The following is a 24,193-nucleotide window of genomic DNA, read 5'->3' as shown; positions in this document are numbered from 1 at the left end:
TTCTTATTCCAAATCCACCATCCTTTCCACTGCATCCGACTTCAAAAGTTTCTAGGTTTGCTTATGCCTGAATTAGGAAACTCGCTCAAGAATAGATAGCAATGGGGTCATCTAGACTCAGCAAACCTGGTAGTCAGATTGTCCAGGATTATCCTGATGGTTTATTTTTCTTAATCAAATATAAGTTAAAATGGATAGCCAAACATTATAATTCAGTTTGAAAAACAAACAAACAATAACATCAAACAGCCCATAAATTCAGAGCATTCTCATTCCAGTCTCCGGGATGAAATCAAGTTCTGGAATTCTCTTGTAGAAACATTTTACTTCTCCATAAGGTCTCAAACTCATACAATGAGGTTGGAATCTGACTTCTTACCCTGGCAAAGGGGATTTCCACAAAGGGCTCCAGAAATTAGGGATGTACTCTGAAAGAAAATGCTTAGAGTCCTGGAAAATCAAGACATAAGCAGTGCATACATTTGGCAGTTTTTCGTAAAGGTCCTGCCTTTTCTCCCTGTGAGCAAGCTGGTGATATATGAGCAGTAACAACGGAATATGCAATTCCCACAGAATTGTTACTATATCTACCATCTTTGACTCTAAAAATTGCAAAGGCCAACATGCTATTTGTTGAGGCAGCAGGCCATAAATTATACCTCACCGAGTGGTTGGCCAACTGTTCTGAAAGAAGGAAACCATATTTTCCAGAATTATAAAGATTGGTGGTCAAAATAATGAGTGTGTATATAGATATGTACACAGGAAAAAAGGAGGATGCAGCTGCCTCTTTGCATTTGTGAATACAGGTGCTCTTAAGGGAATAAAAATACCCAGGATGGTCAGGGCCAGAAACAAAAATGATTACTGAATTTTTTAATTCATTTTTTTTCTTCTCATAGGAATCTAGGTCACTGTCAGACTAGAAAATCAAGTTTTATATAGACAAAGCTAGGAACTGTCCCCCTCCCTCCCAGTAGATGCCCTGGACTGGAAAATAGCAACATATTTTAGTGGAATGGCAAATGCAGCTACCCATCAAGTATTGGAGTGGATTTCTTTAATGATTCCTCTCCTGGGGCCGTGCCACCTGCTCAGAACACTGACCAATAAGTACCAGCATGGAGCACATGCACAGGCTAAGAATATTACTTAGGCCAGAGTCACAGCTGCCAAGCTGACTTATACCAAAAGGAAGAGACCTTCAGTGGTGTCTACCCACTCATTGCTCCCTTGGGCAAAACCTAAGCAGCAGCTTTCTTCAGGGTCTGCTGGAAGTCGTCATACAGGAGATATGTATACCCTGACTGTTGTTTGGTGATGAAATTTAATGGGCTCCATTGGTGAAATTTAGATAATACTCACTCTGCTTAGAAATTTAATCAACTTTCTAAACAAATTCACAAAAGATTTTTTTTCCAAACATGCCTGAAGGAGAAAGTTCTCTTCCCCCTGTGAAGGTTACACTTAAGTGCCCACACGTTCACACAAAGAGAGAGACAGACAGACAGAGACACAGACAGACAGATACAGCTAGACATAGACAGACAGGAGGAAGAAGAGGGGCTGGAAGAAGAGAGGAACGGTGGGAAGGAAAGGAGAGAGAGACACACAAAGATACAGCCAGAGGGAAGCAGAGACAGAGAGAAGATGATGCAGATGATGCTGAGGAATAAATTGAGTCTTAAAACTCTATGTTGCATGTAGAGAGAGTTCTTTCTAGCCAACATTGGATCCCTTCATTTAAGAGTGTTTTCCTATATAGCTTTGTCTATGATTGAAATCCTAGGGGTAGAATCACAGATTATAATAATTTAGCATCCTATCTGAGACTGAAATTCCCCAATGAAGAGAAAGCAGCTTAACCCTGAAGGATTTACTTGTGACTTAAATATGGAGACACAGGATGGAACACTAACCGCAAACAGAATTCTCTATCTTGTAATTGCTAATGTTGTTTCCACTCTGTTAAATGATTTTTTCCCATTCTATATAATTCATAGGGGTGAGAGAACATTCATTCTGACTTCATATTCTTTGCTACCTTTGGCTATTAACCAGCTGAAGTTCACCCATCTTTCAAGGCACAGCTTAATTTCCACCTCCTTCGCAAAAATTTCCCAGGTCACTAAAGACACATGACGTCTCCACTTCTGAAGCTCCCAGTGACCAAGAACTTCTGAATTGTAGGTGCTTACGATCGTAAATTTAGATTCAATAGTATCTTTAGAGTTCATTTAGCCTATACTCTTCATTTTACTGATGAGGAAAATTGAAGTCCAGGAATGTTAAATAATTTATACCAGATCACACAGATATTAATTTGTATAGCCAGGGTTAGAACCTAGATATTCTCCCAGCTTATAACTTTTAAAAAAGGGATATAATCCTACTGCAGAAACCGCCATCATTATTGCCTTTTAAAAATCATTACTGTATAACCCAGTGGAATTGCTCGTCAGTTCAGGAAGAGGAGAGGGAAAGAACATGGATCATATAACCATGAAAAAATATTCTTAATTAATTAATAATAAAAATCATTATAGTACTTTGATCCTATGAGCACTGATTAAAAGTTGGAAAGGAACATATAGGTCACCTAGACCAAATTCTTCATTTTAAAGACAACAAAACTGAAACCAGAGAGGTTAATTAATATGGTCAGAGTCACACAGGTGTAAGGAGCAATAGAATCAGGTATACAACTCTAGGTCCTTTGCCTCCAAATCCTATACATTCTTCACTCTACCACATTGTTTTCCATAGGAGATAAGGAAATAAGGGCACAAGAAAGAGAGAAGGTAGGATGATGCTGTGTAAAATGTAAAATGACTGGGTTGGTCAAAATGATCTCTAAGTTCCCTAGTAGCTAGGTGGGCAGGGCCACTAGGTGGGCACAGTGGATAGAGTCCTAGGTTTGAAAACAAATCAGGAAGACTCATCTTTATGAATTCAAATCTGACTTCAGATACTTACTAGCTATGTGACTGCAGGTAAATCCAGTTTCCTATTTGTGAAATGAGCTAGAGAAGGAGATACTACAGTATCTTTGCCAAGAAAAAGCCAACTAGAGTCATAAAGAGTCAGACAAAACTGACAACAAAATTCCATCCATTATCCTCAAGCGGGTATATGCTGAAGCCAGCTTACACTGGCTCTTGAGAGCTGATCGTTAAATTTCCAAGGTGAGTTTTGAGACCTCAGAAATTAGTAAACACTACAAATCAGTTGTCAATTTATTGTTTTCTTGATTGACTAGACCTGAAAAAGTGTTTCATGGAGAAAAAAATGAAGATTAAACTTAAAAGTGTGTTCTTTGCACATTTCTGAAAGCTGGTTGTTGAACATTTACCAGTAAACTCTTGCCCTATGTAACTTCTGATGAAGGTCACAAAGTGAACCTTTCTAGCAACAAATAATCTAAGTCTGTGGCCTCCAAGAAAGAGTATGAACTATGCTGATTTCTGTGCCACAATGACTCTAATATCCAGAATCACTTGTTTGTGCACTTTCTATCTGATTTAACTATTGACATGGAGGGTGAGTGTACGTGTGTGTGTGTGTGTGTGTGTGTGTGTGTGTGTGTGTGTGTGTGTGTGTGTGTGACAGAGAAACAGAGACAAAGAGACAGGAACAGAGATAGATATACAAAGAAAAACAGCGACACAGAGATTTCCAATTAGATTGTAAATTCCTTAAAAACAAATGATATGACTTTTACTTTTTTCTATCCTGTACCTAGCAAGTACTTTACATAAAATAATGGACTGAATATCCCAAGGTTTCCTATTGAAAATTAAACTTGTCCTTTTAGTTTATGTACAAAGTTCACCTAGAATGATATGCAGACTTTCCGACAATGGGTGAGATGTTAGAAACCTAAAAACCTATTCAATACTAAAAGGATTTTCCAGCTGCCTGACATCTGAAATTTAACAATCACATAAAAGAAATGTTTTGATGCTCCTAAAGATAGAATAGGGGCATAAGGAGGTTTACAAAAGTTAAAAAAAAAACAAAGCAAAAGGAACACTCAAATCATTTATTGATTTCAGGACCTGTGTGCACTGCTAGCATCCAAATGAACTTTTAATTCAATTGGGAGGAACACAGGATTATATATTTAGAACTAGATGTTCCTTCTGCCATCTAGCCCACTTCTCATAGTATATAGATGAGGAAACTGAGGCTTAGGAAGGGTGAGTTGCCTTAAATCAAAGTCAATCAATAAAGTATTTTTGATGTCCCTCTAATTTGTCAGGATTTGTGTGAAGCACTGGGGACACAAATGCAAAGATGGAAATAATTCCTATATGCAAGAAGCCACTCAGGTAATAAATGAGATTTAAATTTAGGTCCCATGACTTCACTGATCAATCAACAACCTGTCTAGCCCTCTTCTGGATGTTATAAAGGATATAAAGATATCTTAAGATATGTCCCCTACCTTCAGGAAGCTAAGTTATATTGGCAGAGCAAACTAGACATCTGTGAAAATAATAGACCATTGGTGGGTTTTCCAGTCTCAGTTCTCTCCCTGTTCTGATACATTCTTAAGCCACCAAAGTGATCTTCCTAAAGTATGAGTTTGCCCCTACCCAATAAATTCCAGTGGCTCCCTATCACCTCTAGGATCAGATAGAAAATTGTCTGATGTTCAAAGCCCTTCATAACCTAACCTCCCCTTCATCTTTCCTCATTTTTAAAAATATTTCATTCCCTTGCCACATTGCCTAATCCAGAAAGAGTGTTGTTTTCTGAGTAAGGCATTTTGTCTTTCAGCTCTGGACATTTTATTTGGCTCTCCCCCATCATGCCCTCCTCCTGACTTTCTTTGAAGTCTCAACTAAAATCTTGGGTTCTATAGGAAGTCTTTCCCAAGCTCTCTTAATTCTAGTGTTTTCCTTCTATTAGCTCTTATTTATTTGGTATATAATTTGCTTATATTTGTTTGCTTTTTGTCTCCCCCATTAGATTATGAGCTCCTAGAGAATAGGATTGTCTTCTGACTCTTTTTGTATTCCTAGCACTTAACACAGTGACTGTCCCATAAAATAGATGCTTAATAAACACTCACTGACTGACTAACAGACCAAAGCAAGACAAAATATGACTAAACGTGTATATGGCCTAAGACATTTACAAAGAAATTTGAAAACTATTTTTGCTAGCTCCCTTACTTAACTAACCAAGGCTTACAGAGGAGGGGAGTGGCTTGTCCAAGGTAACACAAGTAATATGAGGGAGTGGCAGGAATTGAACCCAAATCCTTAGACTCCAGATCTTATACTTTTTCTGATCTATGTCATCACTTAAAACAAAATGTGGTTTGGGAAGCCAGAAAGTGAGTTTTCAAGTTTTGCTGCATAGAATGAGAGGAACCTGAGATGGGTCTTGAGGATATGAATAAGGATAAGAGGTAGGAAACCTACTCAGAGAGGGTTAGGTGAAGTCAACAGACAAAAACAAAGATCATGATGTGTTAGATGAGCCTAAGAAAGACACATATCTCTTCCCTTGTAGCTCATAAGTATAAGAAACCAGAAAGGTATTGATTTTACTCTTGAATGTTGAATAGAGGGATAAATGGCTTCATCTGGTCATCCTTATGTAGGGAAAATTCCCTCTAATCAATTAAACTTTGGAGGCAGGGAGGGGTTTGGAGGGGTTTGCTTAGGCACTAAACTAAGGTATGATTTCTCCAGAAACTATATCTGCTGACAAAGCCTGGCTTCCCGGTTCACTTTCTCAGTCATTATGATGACTGCCGTGTCAGAGCTGAGCATGTGAAAGTGGACACCAAGGTTCAACAATATTGCTCTATATTTAGAAATGTTCTTCCATTTTCCACAGCTCAGTTGATTGTCATCATCCTATTCTGATCACATACTGAAATCTTTTATTGAAAGCATTCATCATCCCCCCCACCCCATCTCTCCAATGGGAGAGAATGGATTTTGCAATGCTAGAGATTGTTCTAATTTCCTAGCATGGTAAAGCCTGCTCTTATGTGGGTGGAGGGTGCATCTATTCAGCTGGTCCCTTTTCTTTGACAGGTTCATTATTCAGTCTCATGACTATCATTTCCTCAAGCAAACAAGGGAGGAAAGAAAAGCCACTCTAGATCTGCTCTAGTCCAAATCTAAGTTGGACCTGGATTCAGGAAGACCTAAGTTCAAAGTTACCCTCGGATGCTAGCTGGGTGACCTTGGCCAAGTCATTTAACCTTTGTCTGCCTCAGTTTCCTCAATTATAAAATAGAGGTAATAATAGCCTCTACCTCACAGAATTGTTGTGAAAGTCAATTGAGGTAATATTTGTAAAAGTGTTTACCAGAGTGTTTGGCATGTAGTAAGTACTTGTTCCTTACTCTCTCCCTTTCTGATTGGTGAGTATAATCACCTGGTCTATCATATTTAGCCAAGTATTGCTATGTTTCACATTCCTTCGTAGCTATTTTTTTATCCTGTCTGCTACTGTAAGCAAGGACAATTAGGCCTTGTTACCTACCTTGCTGCCCGCATATGTGCCTTTTCCCCATCCTATCCACATATTTTCCAAACCTGGAACAATTGTCAAATTAGCACCACCATTCCTACTGGGAAGGATGTACCAATCATCTTGGCTATAGCTCCATTTACCAATCCTGTGACTTCCCAAAACAAAAAACATCAATTGTTAGCCTCTGTCTCCTTATGTGAGTTTATAGCATCATGAGATAATATAGTGATTCCCAAATTGGGCACTACCAACCCCTGGTGGCTGCTGCAGAGATCCAAGAGAGTGGTGATGGCCACAGGTGCATTTACCTTTCCTATTAATTGCTACTAAATTTAAAAAAAAATTAATTTCTAGGGGACTAAGTAATATTTTTTCTGGAAAGGGGGCGGTAGGCCAAAAAAGTTTGGGAACCACTGAGATAATAGGTTTAGAACTGGAAAGAGATCTGGAGATCATTTAGACCTCCTTCATTTTACAGTTGGGAAGTTAAGTGGCTGGTCCAAGATTACAGAGCTAATAAGTCTCAGAACCCAGATTTGACTAATCTGAATCAATTTCGATCTTCTAGACTGTGCTTATATAGTCTTCTTGGTTTTTTTTAATTTTAATTTTTAATTTTGAATATTTTCCCCTAGTTACATATTTCATGTTCTTTCCCTCTCCTCCAACCCCCACTAACCTCCTTTAGCTGATGCACAATTCCACTGGGTTTTACATGTAAGTCTTCTTGTTTTAGAATGTAAGCTCCTTGGATCTAGAGACTATCTCACCTCTTTGGTGCTCGTCATTCAAGTTACCTCACGTGGTGAATAATACTTAAGGCTGCTTTACTTGTGTGGTGTAGTGCAGAGAGCATTAAGCCTGGAATCACATAGACAATGTTTGACTTGCTCTGCATGATAAAAATATATTTTTCAGCCTTGGTTTCCCTTTCTATAAAATGGAGATAATTATACTTGTACCATGTCCCTCATAAGGCCAATGTGGGGAAAAGTACTTCAAACACCATACAATATAGCTATTAATTGCAGAGTGATTATCCTGAGGAGCCAAATCTTTTATAATAAAAGAATCTTAGTATAGGAATGTCATCTAGTCTGATTCTCCTGAAATATCCCTGAAAAGTGGCCATCCAACCTCTTCTCAAAGATTTCAAGTGATAGAGAATTCTCTTTCTTCCAAAGATAGCTTTTGGACAGCTTTTACTTTTAGACAGCTTTCCCTTATATGGAGACATCACTATGAATACCATTAACGTAATGACTAGTATCCCACTCCTTCTTTGGTATGGACCTGTGATTTGACTGGAGTTAGGAACTTTTAGTACAGAAACTTTCTCAATCAATCCATTCAGTTAGTCATTCAGAAGGCATTTCCAATGCTTTCTACGTGCAAGACATTGTGATAAATGATGAAGATACAAAGAAAGACAAAAGCAAAACAAACTCATAGTTCCCGCCCTTAAGGAGAGTATATTCTAATGGGAAAACAACATGCAAGTATAATTAGGTAGAGCAACTCATTTATAACTTTTAAGACATTTGCCCAGAGCACTGAGAGAGTAAGTGATTTACCCATAGTCATAAGCCTTGAATCTAGGTTGCCTCACTCCAATACCAGTCCTCTCTCCATGATTCTATATTGCGTCTCTTCTATCTTACCTTATGTGCAAATGCCAATGGGGCATTGGATTTTGTGTGAAGGGACTGTTTGCATATATTCTCAATAACTATCATGTAATGTGATACCATGATATTTCTATATGGTACATTTTTATATGATATATCCATATTGCATTCAATGACCAGCCACAACTGGTCAATTTAAGTCCAACACAGAAGTCTACCATCTACGTGTTCCTTAAGGTCAAGTAGATAGTTAAGAAAAGAGGAGAGAACATGGACACTGAACCTCTAATTCCAAATCCCACAATCATTCATTCCACTGTACTATCTCTGCTCCTCCATATTTTGACTGCTAATGGACATCAGAGATGCCCAGAAGTGGAAGGGTTTAAAAGTCATCTTGCTCAACTCCTACCTGAAAGCATGAATCCACCATATAATATTCTGCACTATGTAATTTCTAAACTGACAAAGAACTCACTAGCTCCTGGGGCAACCTATTCTATTTATTGACAGATTGAACTGATAAGAAATTCCTATGCTTGAGCAAAATCTACCTCTTATAGCTTCTACCCAATGATTCTAGCTTTGCCACTGGAACCAAGCAAATGAAGTCCAATACCTCTTCCGTATAATAACCTTTCAAATATTTGAAAAGGTCTGTCATGCTTCTTTCACATTAGACTTCTTTTTCCAGGCTAAATATGAGTTCTTTCAAGTGTTCCTTCTAAGATTTTTTTTGGGTCCTCTCAATATTCTTCTTCAAGATATATTTTAATTTAAGTTCATGAGTATTAGAATTTTAAAAAAGGCCTGTAGAACTAGGAAATCTCCTGTTTGCCCCTTTTCTCTAAATTAAAATCATATTATTATATACTTCTGAATATAGCTATACTCCATTGCTCTAAAAGAAATTATGTGGCATAAAATGTATCTTTAAAATATTGTTAATTTTGGTGAGGGCCTATATCGGACATAGAATATCATAGAGATGAGAAGACTGACTTTGGGATTAGAAAGACTTGGTTTCATTCCCTCCCTTGGGTTCTATTATCTCCTTAACCTTGGGCAAGTCTCTTAACCTATATTTGTGTTTCAAGTAGCTCTCTAAGAACTGAAGGTCTTACATCTGAAGAGGAAACTCAAATGGGAAAAGGGAGACTGCACAGGTAGAACCCAGCCCAAGTCATTTCTTTCTTTCATAATTATCATTTTGAATCTCTTGAAGGATGACTGGCACAGCAGTTCATCTTTCCAAGGCAGGAAAATGGAGAGCAATGTCATTTCTTTGGACATTTAAACTGAACTGAAGTTTCCTCTTAAGCTTTACTCACATTAATGATCCAGTGACCTCTTGGATAAAGACTGATGGATCAAAAATCTTGGAATTTTCTGGGTACCCCCAAGAAGTCTACTGCCCAGCCATACTAATGAACCTCAAACATATTCCAAAAGTTTCCTTGAAAGTTCACTGTAAACCCTAAAAACTTCACACAGAGACATCAGAGAATATAATTCCTGAACTACTGATTCTTTCAGGTATTACTAAAAATAGTTCTTTCCAATATCCAAGGATTCTTGGGAGCACAGTATGAATTACAAAAGGTAGCAGAAATTCAAGATAGGGGACAACAAAATCAATATGAATCAACAGTGGGATAAAAGCATTCAATAAAGTTAACTTGAACTGAGATTGTATTAATAGATGCAGAACATCCAGGTCCAAGGAATTGATAGTCCTAAGGTACCACATTCTGGTCAGATCACGTCTAGAACATCCAGGTTTTACTCTTTCAGATGGGCATTCATTCACATTATGGGAAGTATCTAGAGGAGAATGAAAAGCCTTGAATCCATGTCACATGAGGTTTAGTTGAAGGAACTAGAGACTGTCAGTATGAAGAAGAGAAAATAGCAGATGGTGGGAGATGGCATGATAGTTTTGTTCATTTATCTGAAGGGCTGTTTTGTGAACAATGGATTAGATTTCTTTGGTCCCAGATGGCAGAACCAGGAACTATAGGTGAAAGTTGCATAAAAAGGTCTATTTGGGCTTGATATAAGTGAAAACTTTCCAATAGATCTGCCCCAAAGTGGAAGGGGAACTGCTTTAAGAGGTAGTAGGTTACTTCCTATCTTTGTCTCCCCCCCTGCCAATAATTCTTTATCTACACTAGCTGGACTAGGCAATCTCTGAAGTTCCTTCCAATTCTAATTACGTGATTCTGACATAGTTGATAATTCAAGGCTTATTATCATACTGAAATATTATAGTGTTCTTCTTGTGATTTCTCTTTCTTAGGGAGGGATAATGCCGGGCAATGGGGACTGCGAAATAAACTCAGTAATGGAATAACCGTAACAGTGGAGATCACTGTTCCTCATGACAGGACCAATTAGCCCTGAGCTCAAGACAAATGGTGATATGTGGATGACTCCAGCTGCCTTGGTAAAGCAAAGGTGTGCTGAACTGTCATACTCTAATTTATTTAAAGTAAACAGATAATTCAGTGTTGTCTCCAGTTCCAGAAATATAACTGTAAGTGATCTAGTAACCTAATGCCTATGAAGGGGTAATTAGGAAGAATATCAATAAGGCCAAATTCTACACATCGTTTAGCAACTTGTGGTCAATTGCTAGCTACGAGATTTTTTTTCCCCTTTTTTTCCTTCAGTAGAGAGACATTTGAGATAACTTTTGTCCTTTAAATCCAAATGGAAAAATAAAATAAGAACATGATTTCTCATAAACAGGTTTGAGATTCCAATCTGAAACGAAGATGAATTCTAAGCTTCTCCTTCAAACTCGATAGGACAAAATGCCACCTGATGAATTGGGAACAAACATTTCCTCTGATTTTTCTATGAAAAATTAAGATTTGGAATTAGGTATGACCTCATCTAAAGTAACTCCTTTATGAAAAGGAATTTGAATGAGATTTGGAGAGGTTAAATGATATGTCCATAATCACACAGGTAATGATGTGTCAATGTCAAAGTTTGAACACTGGTCCTGTGACTGTGAAAAGAAAAACAAACCAGAAAATGGTTTCCTCTTTCCCAAATATCTGTAGATATTATCCCTTGGTAAGTTCACCCCAAAAAAGTACTTTTTTCAATCTGAGAACAAAATATAAATCTGAACTCTCGTACCCATTACTAAATCTTTAAGAGTTTAACCAGTGAGTTGGCTGACCATTCTGAGAGTTTTGGAATCAAGCAGACCTAGATTCAAGTCTTGCTTCTGACATCAGCTAGACATGCCATCATTTATGGGCAAGCAGATGAACCTCAATGTACTCCCAGGCAACTGGCTAAAATAATACATCACAAATTATTTGGGAACTGCTATGGGTGGAGAGAGTTTACACAAAAAGAATAGCTAGCATTTGTATAACACTTTAAGGTTTGTAAAGTTCCTTACAAATAGTATCCCTTTTGATTCTGAGAACATCCCTGAGTGGCAAATACTGTTTTTATCCCCATATTACAGATAAGGAAACTGAGGCAAACAAGGTTAAGTGACTCACCCAGTATCACATAGCTAGTAAGTGACTGAGACCAGATTTGAATTCAGGTCTTCCTGACTCCAACTCCTGTGTTTCAGTGTCTCGTGTGTCTGCCTATAATGTTATACAATAGATGACATGTACAAGGGGACCCACATAGATGTACAAATATCAAGCATTTATGTGGGTCCCTTGTTTCCAGGCCTGGGTTCTCATATGCTAGCGCCCTTTTACATATATATATATATATATATGTAAAATGTAGAACCAACCCTTTTGTGAATACACAATTATTTAGGGATTCTCCTACTTGTTGCTCAGTTGTTTTCAGTCATATCCAACTCTTCATGACCCAATTTGGGGTTTTCTTGGCAAAGCTATTGGAGAGGCTTGCCCTTTCCTTCTCCATTTCTCCTACATCCCCACTCCCATTGAAAAACAGTTCCAGAGAGTCTTCCATTGCTTTCTATAGATCAGGAGGAGATTTAAACTCAGTGTGAAGTACTAAAAGGGTAATCTAATCTGTTGAGGCTGTTCTTTCTGCTGGTCTCAAAGTATAAGGAAGTCTCTGGATTGCAGCGAATCTATGGGAGAGACATGAGTTCCTCAGCCAAGACAGAAGCCATGAGCATGTGGTCCTACGCAATCCTTTTAATAGGATTGATGTACTTCCTATGTGTCATCTTTATTTTGGTCCGAGGCATTTTAGGATCTCTAAAAGCACCTTGAGTCTTCACACTTCTTGGACAATCACCCAAGAAGGAAAGAGTCACTCAAGAGCAAGGGAAAGCCCATTTGACAATGGAGATAAAATCTGAAATATTCCTTTGAGAGATGAATATTTGCTATTCACAAAAATTAAAAGAAAGGCTTGCCTCCCAATTATAATTTTCTGATGATTCTCCATTGCTCATGCATTACTTTTCTTTGCAAGAACAAAACTCTTTTTAATACCTGATGGACATTTTTATTTTTTTTAAACCCTTACCTTCCATATTGGAGTCAATACTATGTATTGGCTCCAAGGCAGAAGAATGGTAAGGGTAGACAATGGGGGTCAAGTGACTTGCCCAGGGTCACACAACTGGGAAGTCTGAGGCCAGATTTGAACCTAGGACCTCCTGTCTCTAGGCTTGGTTCTCAATCCACTGAGCTACCCAGCTGCCCCCCAGACATTTGTATTTTTGAAAGTTCTCCTATATTTATCCCAAAAGGGAGGACTCCCTTAAATAGAGCCAAAATAGAATTGCTCCTCAGGTATTAGAGTGGGGAGTGGGTTTAAGTGAAGCACATGGAAACCTAATTTCTTTTGGAGGAATTAGGCAAACCCAGAGTAAGGAAAGTAAAGCATGATATTGGAATAGCTAAAGGACAGTTTTTATCAATGATGATCTATAAATTCCCTCAAATTTGGAGTAGATTTTTGGGGACATCACATATGAAAGAAGACATGACAGGGGTTATAGATTTAATATTATGCACTAGTGCTTTTCTTATGGTTCACCTTCTACCTCTCTGACCAATATCCTTTTTCTATTTTATTGATTCATCTTTACCCCTCTCCTTAAATGTGTAAGATTTCTAAGCTCTTGTCTTTAACTATCTTTTCTTCTTCCCCAATACTTTATTTCTTGGCAACTTCATCTACTTACATACCTTTAATTATTACTTTATCGTGAACAACTCTTGATTCCACATTTTCAACCTGACCTTATCCCACATTTCTAACAGCTTTTGAATATTCTCACCTGAATAGGCTTCTGACACCTCCAAGTTAATATGTTCAAAAACTGGATTTATTTTAATTGTACAAACATTATAACTAATAAATAGAAAGAAGCAAGACATATTTTTTACTTATCTATCTATGTATCTTTTTGTGTTCTTTATAGTTGGGGGGGAAAGGAATGAGGGAGATACCTGGGAATTTTAATGAAACAAATAAATATATTTTAAAAATTGGATTTGCCATATTTCAGAAATGACCCATCTTCGAAACTTGTCTGTTATTGGCTATATTAAGGAGTTACACAATAATGCGTTATTGAAAACCTGAAGGCAGATATGTGATGGAGCCAGCCAATATCTGTTCCTGATCATTTGATTTTCAGTGTGAGCATTTACATCTCAAAATCTTCAAGTGCTACGAATCGCAGGTTGATTTATTGTTTTCTTGATTTTCTAAATTTAAGAAAGTGAGAGAAAATTTTAATAATGCAGATTAAATTTTAAAATGTGCCATGCATCATCATCATCCTGATCATCATTATTATTAATATTGATTTTAGAAGGAGAGTCAACTCAGGAAGGTCATTACCAAATGAGAGACTCATAGGATCATGAAAATATAGCTAGAAGGGATTTCAAAGGCAATATAATCTATTGTTTGGAAGATGAGAAAACTGAGTCATAATGATTTGCCCATAGGCACAAGGCTAGACCAGCTCACAGGCAAGACTTGAACTCGAGTTCTTCTTTTGTACTATTAGACTCACGGAGGCTCTCAGAAGTGGCCATGGCATGGGGCTATACAAGATAAGTAGGAATTCAACAAGTGAATGGAGGTTTCACTAAGTATAATGCATAGGAGGCATAAACATAATATAGGATGTGAGGCAAAAAGAAGAAATAAATAAAATTCTACTTAAGACTTCTGTGATAGGCTACTCAGTACCTCTAGAGGCAGTCCATACTACTTTGGGACAGCAATATTTGGTAAAAAAAATTTATTTTTGCTTTCATTGAATAGAAATCACCCCCTCTGACTGCTATCCATTGCTCATCTTCCATCTGGGACAAGCAAAGAAAGTCAAATCTCTCTCTTCCATGGGGTAACCCTTCAAACCCTTAAAATTATTTTCAATCAATCAATCATTTCACAAGCATTGTTTAAGGATCTAATTTGGGCCAGGAATTATACTAGGCATTGGGATAAAAGTACAAAGAATTAAACAATTTATAGTTAGGGGTTCAAATGTGGTCCTGGTCTTCTTTCTAGGTGAAATACCCCTAGTTCTTTCAAACAATCACTGATCACCTCATCATGGTTGTTTCTCTGTTCTTCAGTTTTCCCATGTCCTACTTAAGGGCAGCTATGGCTCCATGGTTAGAGCATTGAACCTGGAATCAGGAAGATCTGAGTTCAAATCCAGCCTCTGGCACTTCCTCTCTGTGTAACCCTAGGCAAGTCACTTTATCTCTGATTGCTTCACAATAGGATCCATTGGATCCACTCTGAGAAGGCAATGGCACTCTAGAATCCTTGCCAAGAAAACCCCATGGATAGCTATGGTCCATGGGGTCACAAAGAAAATCAGGTGTCCCTGAAAGACTGAACAACAATGAAAAGAAGCCCTCAGAAGAGAAAGCAGTACCCCCAAAATGGTCTGAGTAGGACAGGGTGCAGAGGGATTATCAGCATTCTCTCTGTGGGTACTGTGACTCTTGACACACCAATTCTTTCAATCACTACATCATTCTGTTGACTAACATGTTTCCCTAATGTTGTCCAACATTTCATTTTTAGACTGCTTTTAATAGTTATTAAGAGGGGGCAGCTGGATAGCTCAGTGGATTGAATCAGACCTAGAGACGGGAGGTCCTAGGTTCAAATCTGACCTCAGACACTTCCCAGCTGTGTGACCCTGGGCAAGTCACTTGACCCCCATGCCCACCCTTACCACTCTTCTGCCTTGGAACCAATACACAGTGTTGACTCCAAAACAGAAGGTAAGGGTTTAAAAAATATTTATTAAGAGATTCTTCCCAATATTAAGATAGTCTTCCTTCCTATTATTTCTACCCTATGGCCCTAGATCTTGATATGGCTATCTGTAAAGAGGAAGTGACCTGTGCTTATTCTAATAAAAGTCATAGGACAGACCAGTTAATGGCTGTAATGATGCCTGAGTATTAGAGCTTGACGCTTCAATGTTGACCCTCCATTTACAACCTGGATAGTTGTATTGCAACAAAAACAAGACAAAATTGTCACTCCTCTAGGATGGAAAATATCAAATGGGCAGCACAGTAATGCCTTTTAATTCACAGTACAGGGAAGTAAAGGTCAATTATCTCACTTATAGGCCTGAAAGACTTGTAGTAAAAGTCAAGTAGATATGCCATTGCATAATGAATATATTTCAAGCATGAAAATGAGGATTTCTTATTGCAAAACAGATTTAAGGTTACACTCAATGCACTGGTAAACACAGAGACTTTAGAAAGCCGTGGAGATAAGCAGAAATATCCTCTTATGACAATGAAACAAGCCCCTAGAATCCATTAGTTGACATATGTAAAGTGCATGGTATACCATAAATCACATTAGAAAGGCCAGTTACTTTTCTTCTCATTCTTATTATTGTTATTATTGGAGACAGATGTTGGTAGTATTAATAATGCAGTCACTATTTATTACTACCAAAACCCTGAAAGAAGGAGAGAGGAAAGGATCCTGAGGGTTGACATGTAAGTCAGAAGGGGGACCATAAACTTTAGTGCCCAAAGAAAGTACCCCCAAATTCTCTAGGGCATGAGGCTGAAATAGCATGCTCAATTTAGCTTTTTAAGACATATTTATTTAGTTGAAAGGCCTGAGGGTGGGATGTCAGTCCTTGATTATCAGTCCCTATGGGAAGAGAGACCTTGAGACACCAACCTATGATGTGTGAAGTGAGACAGGTATCAGGCACAGGAACCTGAAGTATTAAATAGCAGACCCCGGAGACCCTTCAAGAAGATGTGGGTTTCAATCTTGCTGGCCAACCATGAGGGGGAGTGAGATCTCCCAGGCCTTAGCAATTCTCTCCTCTCTATCTTGATTAGATGGAATTTGCTCCCCAGAACTATCTTACCCAGCATCCCATCAGCATGCACAGGTAAAGTAAGAACATAAATGGGATGCTGGGTAAGATAGTTCTGGAGAGCAAATTCCATCTACGCAATCTGCTATTGCATTTGATAATTTCATCAGCTTCCATAGCTTCAGTTGTCATCTTTATGCTGATAATTCTCAAATTTTCTTGTCCAATCCTAATTTCTCTCCTGATTTCTGGTCTCATATTTCCAGACTGCCTTTGGGACATCTCACATGGAATGTCCCATAGACATCCTAAACCCAATATATGTAAAAATGAACTCATCTTTTCCCCAACATGCTCCTCTGTTACCAACTTTTCTATTATAGTTAAGGGTATCACTATCTTCCCAGTCATCCAATCTCATAACTTAAATGTCATTCTAAACTAATTATTCTCTCTTACAACCATATTCTCTACATTGCTCTCATCTCTCATACATGCCCCCTTCTTGCCTTTAACACTTCAATCACTGTGTTAGAGACTCTTACTACATAATGCCTATACTATTGCAATAGGCTATGAGTTGGTTTCCTATCCTTAAATCTTCCTCCAATCCAAAGCATCTCCATTCAGCTGTAAAACTGATCTTTCTAAAGTAGAGGTCTGGCCATATCATCACCACCACCACCATCACCATTCTCATTCTCATTCAGCAAACTATTTCTGACCAAAAAGCTACTGATCAAATATGAAATCCTCTGTGGAGCTTCTAAAGTCATTCTTAACCTTGTCCCTTCATATCTTTTGAGTCTTTTAAATACCTTCTTCCCTTCCACTTACTCTTTAATCAGTGCAGTGATTCTGACTTTCTTGCTTTTCCTTGAACAGACATTAAACTCCTAGTATTTTCATTGCCTGTCTTCCATGCCTAGAATTCCAGTCCAGGGGATAATAACAGTATCTACCTCACAGGGCTGTTATGAGAGATAAATGATATATTCCTAAAGTTACCTGAGTCATATTAAGTGCTATATAAATATATATCTATATCTATATATTATTCCCTTTCCCTTTAGGGTCACTGGAAAGACTGAAATAATTTCAATATGTAATCTACTCGCTCTTATTATTATTTAATTTTGGACTCATTTCTTTGTCTATTTGTCATAGTTCTCCAATATATAAGTGATCAGGGACTAAGTTAACAATGGACTATCCATTGAACTGAGTGTTTGAACTGGTTAAAACTGACTTGACTGATATGGTTCTAGGATGCCAGAATGTACATATGCTAAGACCAATAAATACAGAGTATGGGCATTATCCTCCTTTAGCCTCTTTTCACAGGACATAAAATTAGGTTCAGTATGCCCCTGACTCTCAATCCTCACTCCTTATTAAGTCATTCACTGGTCCTACCTACCTTCTCTTAGGAGAATCAAGCAGTTTTTTATCTAAAACTTTACCATAATTTGGACCCTGAAGGTCTCTGGACTCTAAAGATTCATTGTCTCTTCCTTCTTGCCTCCCTCTCTCCCTTCCTTCCTTCTTTCCTTCCTTTGTTTCTTCCTTCATTCCTTTGTTCCTTCCTTCCTCTCTTCTTTCCTCTTTTCCTTCCTTCTTCCCTTTCTCCCCTCATTCCTTCCTTCTTTCCTTCCTTCCTTCCTTCCTTTCTTCCTTCCTTCTTTCCTGCCTTTCTTCCTTCCTCTCTTCTTTCCTCTTTTCCTTCCTTCTTCCATTTCTCCCCTCATTACTTTCTTTTTCTTCCTTCCTCCCTTCCTTCCTCCCTTCCTTCCTCCCTTCCTTCCTTTTTTCTTCCTCCCTTCCTTCCTTCCTTTCCATACATATATTATATATACACATTACACATACATGCTTACACATGAACACATATGTATATATGTATACATAAATAATATACCCATATATCTACACAATAGTATATATATATATATATGTATTTGTTTTGTTTTGTCATTTTCAATTATGACTGACTTTTGATGAACCCATTTGGGAGTTTCCTGGCAAAGATCCTGGAGTGGTTTGCCATTTCCCTCTCCAGCTCATTTTATAGATGGGGAAACTGAGCCTAAAAGGGTTAAATGACTTCCCCAAAATCACACAACTAGTAAGATGAGTCTTCCTGACTCCAAACCTGACACTCTAACTATTCTCTTTCCCCTGAGCTTTGGTTCTGAATCACCAGAGTCCTGCATTTCACATTTAATGTCCCAGAGAAATTTCAAAATGTGCAGGTCCAAAATAGAACTCATTAATTTTCTCTCCAATCCAACTGCTCTAAACTATTTCCTTCTAAGGCACCATCATCTTTCCAGTCTCCAGCTGCCATAGGTGAAGGAAGGCAAGCTTTCACTCAATGTAAGAAAAAACTTCCTCAAACGAACTGGAGCCATCCTAAAGGAAAATAGCCGGACTTTGGAGGTGGTGGATTTATTCTCCTGAGGGGTCTTTAAGCAGAGGCTTTACACGGCAGTTAGGGGGAATTCTTATTGAGATAATGCTAGATAGCCTTGGAGGTCCCTTTCAACATCACACATTTTGTGACTTTTATGGTGATACAAAGCACAAAATTACAATTTCATGATGGAAAGACAGACAGAGAGAGACACATTTTTTGAGTTTGGTATATGCAGGCAATGGTGCTAAACACTGAGGATAGAGGTACAGTAGGACCCTTTTTTTACACAAACTCAACACATTTGTGAATTTAAGCATATGCAATTGGCAAGACAAAAGAAAGTAAAGGCAGAAAAATACACAAAATAAAAAAAATTAATTATGCACTAAATTCATGCCATTTTCCCAAATGGCTTTGAGTCTCACAATGGTTCACCCAATAATGCTCATTCTCACTCTAATAAGTGTTAGTGTGAGTCATTACATTGTTTTATGCCAAACATTAGCTCCCACATCATTCTCAATTCCTGAGTTCTCACTTGTAACAGGTCAAGTCCACACCAGAGCACTGCTTCTCTTTCTTTCATTAATGCTATTTAGTTATGAATAATGGCTCCAAAGTACAAGAATAGTGATGCTGGCATCTCTTATAAGTCTAAAAAAAGTTATAAAGTACACAGGCATGTTCATATAAAATATTAAATAATGGGTTCCACTATTATCTGTGATTTTCAACTTATGCAAAGGGTCTTGAAACCTATTCATCACAAAAAATGAGGTTTTACTATAAAAGCAACCATAAACAGTCCTTGGCTTCAAAGATCTTACAGTATAATAGGGGGAAAACAACACATAAAGTAAAGGGATCCAGAATGATAGAGTAAATGGATAGCTTTTCCATGTAACAGAAGGAAGTAGATGCTTAGGAGAGGCTGGAGAGGGCCTGGAACTGAGTGAAATAAAGTCAAAGCTGGCCTCTCCATACTCAAAGGTGGTCCAGGGGTGGAATTCAATATTCAGAAGGTGAGAGAGAAGAAATGATGGTTTGAGTGGAGATGCCACAAAGAGAGATGTCCAGAAATAGTGTATCTAAAACGAACATACTAGTTAAAACAAACATTTACCTTTAAATTAATAATAATTTTGTTTATATCTTATGGGGTTTTAGGAGGATGATTGGGATATTGCATTGTCTTACCAAAAATCTGTTCGAGCAAGTTTGAAATGCTGCCTTGTCCATATTTTCCCATAATTACTCCATAGAGGATCTAATCAACCCACTGACCTAGCAAAGAAATTTCATAGCTAAGCTTTCTCCACTGTTAGGTCTCATTCCCAGGTCTTAGAATGTGTACTGATTAGAGTATTTACTTACTGACTGCAGGGAATGTTTTTGTTGTTACTGTTGTTTTTGCCTTTCTTTGTATTTTTAGCCCTTGGAACAGTGCCTAGCAAATAATGAGTACATAATAAATGCAATTCTGACAGAGATATCTAGGTCTTTTGGATCACTGAGGCAACATTTCTAAATGATCTAAATATTTTTTAAAAACGACAAGCTTCTTGAGTTTTATTTGGTAGGATGGGGAATACACCTGTGTTTTCATCAATACTGAGAACTTCCAAATAATGAAACTCCCCCCAACCAATACAGGTCAGTTCTTTCTCTCTAATTTCTTATTTTGAAGACTTGCCTGAGGCACTGAGAATGTAAATGAATTGAACAGCCTCACAGTCAGTATGTGTTAGAAGCAAACCTTGAACTCAAACCATCCTGGTTTTAAGGACACACTTTGCCCCACACAGCTTCTCTTTTTAAATTCTAATTTGTTAAATAGATCTTAAGGATTCTGAAGTGCATATATCAAAGCCATTCCAGAGAGGTCTCTAAAATTTACCAGAAAAATCCAAAAATAGACTTAGTTCTTAAGACTTCCCCCAATTAAGTAGTTTTGAGAGACGGAGACAGAGAGAGAGAGAGAGAGAGAGAGAGAGAGAGAGAGAGAGACAGAGACAGAGAGAGACAGAGACAGAGAGACAGAGAAAGACACAGAGAGAGAGAGAGAGAGGAGAGGAGAGACAGAGACAGAGACAGAGAGACAGAGAGACAGAGAGAAAATGTTTGAGCACTTTAATTCTAGCTCTAACAGTGTTTTCTGTTTAATTATTAAAACTTAAAACTGCACTTGGAAACTTGGAATGGATTCAGAATCAGAGGAATCTCATATTTGGAAGGGATTTCAAAGACCATCTAGGTCAAACCTAAACAAAATTTCCTTTACAATAGGAGATTTCTTCCAGGTAAAATATATCAATTCCTTTAACTTATTCTCAAAATAGTATGAGGGAGAATGCTAGGTTTGGAGTCAGCAGATAAAGCTTCAAATTTGGGGTCAGCCATGTAATACCTGTGGGACCTTGGGCAAGTCACTTAACCATACTATGCTTCAGTCTCCTTATTTATAAAATTGAACTAGATGACCTCATATCTCCTGTCCACCTCTATATCTATGGTCCTGTGATTACTGATAGTAAGAAGTCAAGGCCCTTCACCATTAGGATTGCCCAATTTGGACATTCTCCTGCTCTTCATTATCCTTCCTTATATGTGCCATCCTGAAGACCTGAATGGAATATTCTGGTTGTGGTCTAATCACAAAAGAATACTCTATTATTATAGCTTGTCTTGCTGTTGTTCAGTTGTTTTCAGTCACATATGATTTCCCTGGTGCTAAACATTATACTTTTCTAAATGTAGCTTAAGTTTGAATTTTTTGGGGTGAAATCTTAAGTCCCTAGTCTGCTCTTCAGACCTCTTGTCTAACCAATCTTTTTGTCATCTATAAATTTGAAGTTGCTGGTAAAACTATGTGTAAGGATTCCATTTATCCTTATTACATTTCTTTTTTGGTACCTTGGCTAGGATGCCCATCAAGTACTTTTTGTACCCTGATTCTGGGAACACATTCTCTATGATCTTATCAGATAGCTGATAAAGATGTTAAATAGTGTAGGACCAAGAAACATTCATTGCCTAAGCTGTTTCTCTTAGTGGAATGGGAGTACTTTCTTTGGGGTTAGGTGATTTTTGCTTGTTTGTTTTTTATTTTGTAACCCAAGCACCTAGCATAATCCCTGGTACACAATAAAAGCTTCTTAAATTATAATGATGACTCTTTGGGTTTGGCCAATTAATTAGCCTTAAATTCACACTACTAGAATCTAGCTGACATCTCTCCAGATTTTCATAAAAATATGAGAGATCTCATCAAAGCTTTGCAGTAATCCAGGTAAATTATATTTATAAAATTGTCTTAATTTCTTAATACACAAAACAAAGTTAGTCTGGCATCACCTATTTTTGAGTTGTTTTCTTTTTCTCTTTATAGTTACCCATTTGGTGATATCCACAGCACCCATAGGTTCAAATATTGCCTATTTTGCCTGCAGATCACCTGTTCTATGTATCCAAGTGAAATATCTGTGCTTAATTTCAGTATGGCATTAGACATCTCCAATAGGTTGCTCCATAAGCATCTCAAACTTAACAGGTTCAAACCCTTCCATGTTCCTGGCTTCACTAATTCTACTGATACCCTGACCAACCTCCCAGTCATCCAGGTCAACAAACTTGGAGTCATCTTTGGCTCTTGCTTCTTCATCAGTTCTTATCCAACCAGTAGGCAAGTTTTTCTCTTTGACATCTATTCCTTTTTTTCTGCATTCACACATACCCTACTAGAGCTGCCTTTTGTTGTTTCTCCCCTAGGCTTTTGCAATGACCTCATAATTAATCTTTTTTGTCTCACATACCCTTTACAACTGCCAAATTGATATTCCTAAAGCATCTATCTCCTTCTCTTGATGAAAATGCATTGGCTCCTTCTTACCTCAAGGATAAATGCAGACTTCCTTGTCTGGTTTTAGCCTATCTTTTGGGGCTTATCACATGTACTCCATGTACTCTATACTTCAGGCAACCTGAATTGCTTAGGGTTCCTCATACATCTCATTTGTATACCTCATCACCTTTACACAAGCTCTTCACATTCCTAAAATGTACTTCCTCTTCACTTCTGTTTCTCGGAATCCTGAATCTCCTTCAAGGATTTGTTCAGATTCCTCCTCTTGTATGAAAGCTTTTCCTATCCCCCAGTTGCTAGTGACTTCTCCCACTAAAAATACTTTGAACTTTCTCTTTTTATTTTTATTTTTTGTGTACAAGTTGTTTCTCTTGATAGAGAATTTCTCTGAGGTCAAAGAATGTTTGTTTTTGTCTTTGTATCCCAAGTTTACACTGATTGAAGCTATGTTGTTTCCATGGGATCATTGCTTCTCCTTTTAGATTTTTCACTAGTCATACCTTTTGTAACCCATTCCAGAATTTTATCAAGAATCAGGCAATTTCAGACCTAGTTTGTATATTTAACCTTCTTCCCTTTTGTCATGGATAATATCAGACTTTTTCTAATTCTAAGGATTCTTCTCCCATTCAAGTATTTTTCGTTCTTATTTTTAAACACCTTACAATCAATGCTATATATTGGCTATTTTTAAACCTTTATCCTCCATCTTATAATCCATAGTAAGTATTGGTCCTAAGGGAGAAGAGTGGCAAGGGCTAGGAAGTTGGAGTTAAGTGACTTTCTTGGAATTTCACAACCAGAAGTGTCTGAGGCTAGATTTTAACCTAAGACCTCCTGTGTCCAGGCATGGTGCTCAATCTACTGAGTCACCTAGACACCCCAGTGTATTGGTTTTAAGGCAGAAAGGTAAGGGCTAAGCAACTGAGGATTAAATGACTTCCTCAGAGTCACCAAAAATTTTTCAGAGATCACTGAGAAGGACAACAATTGCAGGTACCAATTTTTTGTTTGATTATTTGGCCTGGGAACATGAACCCATGAATTGCAGATAGGTGTTGGTTTCTTCTCTCCCCTCTAAGCTTGTTATCAACTTCCTATTATCTATTCTTCTTGGTTCTTTCAAACACCAAAAAACACACAAACACACACAGAGAGAGCTCCAGAGTGGAAGTCAATATCAGTAAATGGTACCATTGCACCAGATTTCAATCCTCTGAAATGTTATCCTCGTCTCCATCCTTCTTTTTTCTGTTAACTTTAAATTTCCTGATGTCTGGGCAGAAACATCATTACCTCAACTCTATTTTGAGGCAGTATGGGGAGGGGGTCCTGTTGTCAATTAATAGAACTCTTACACCTGCTCAGCAGAATTCTTCAGAAAGCTCCTTTAAGATGGCAATGATTAGCCACTACTTTCTATCTTTATGTGTAAGTAGTATTCCAAGAAAACCACCACCAGCAGATATCCTGCA

At 37.8% G+C, this 24,193-nt stretch overlaps 1 protein-coding gene across 1 annotated transcript in view; it reads right to left on the bottom strand.

Moving 5' to 3' along the window:
* Positions 1-24,193, bottom strand: part of NTNG1 (netrin G1) — a 392,606-nt gene that overhangs the window by 51,350 nt on the left and 317,063 nt on the right. The window lies entirely within an intron of this gene.

Source organism: Gracilinanus agilis, chromosome 4, assembly GCF_016433145.1.
Source record: "Gracilinanus agilis isolate LMUSP501 chromosome 4, AgileGrace, whole genome shotgun sequence".
NCBI classification, from domain to species: Eukaryota; Metazoa; Chordata; class Mammalia; order Didelphimorphia; family Didelphidae; genus Gracilinanus; species Gracilinanus agilis.
Note: the sequence above shows the minus strand (reverse complement) of the source record. Positions and strands in the feature narration are given on the sequence as shown.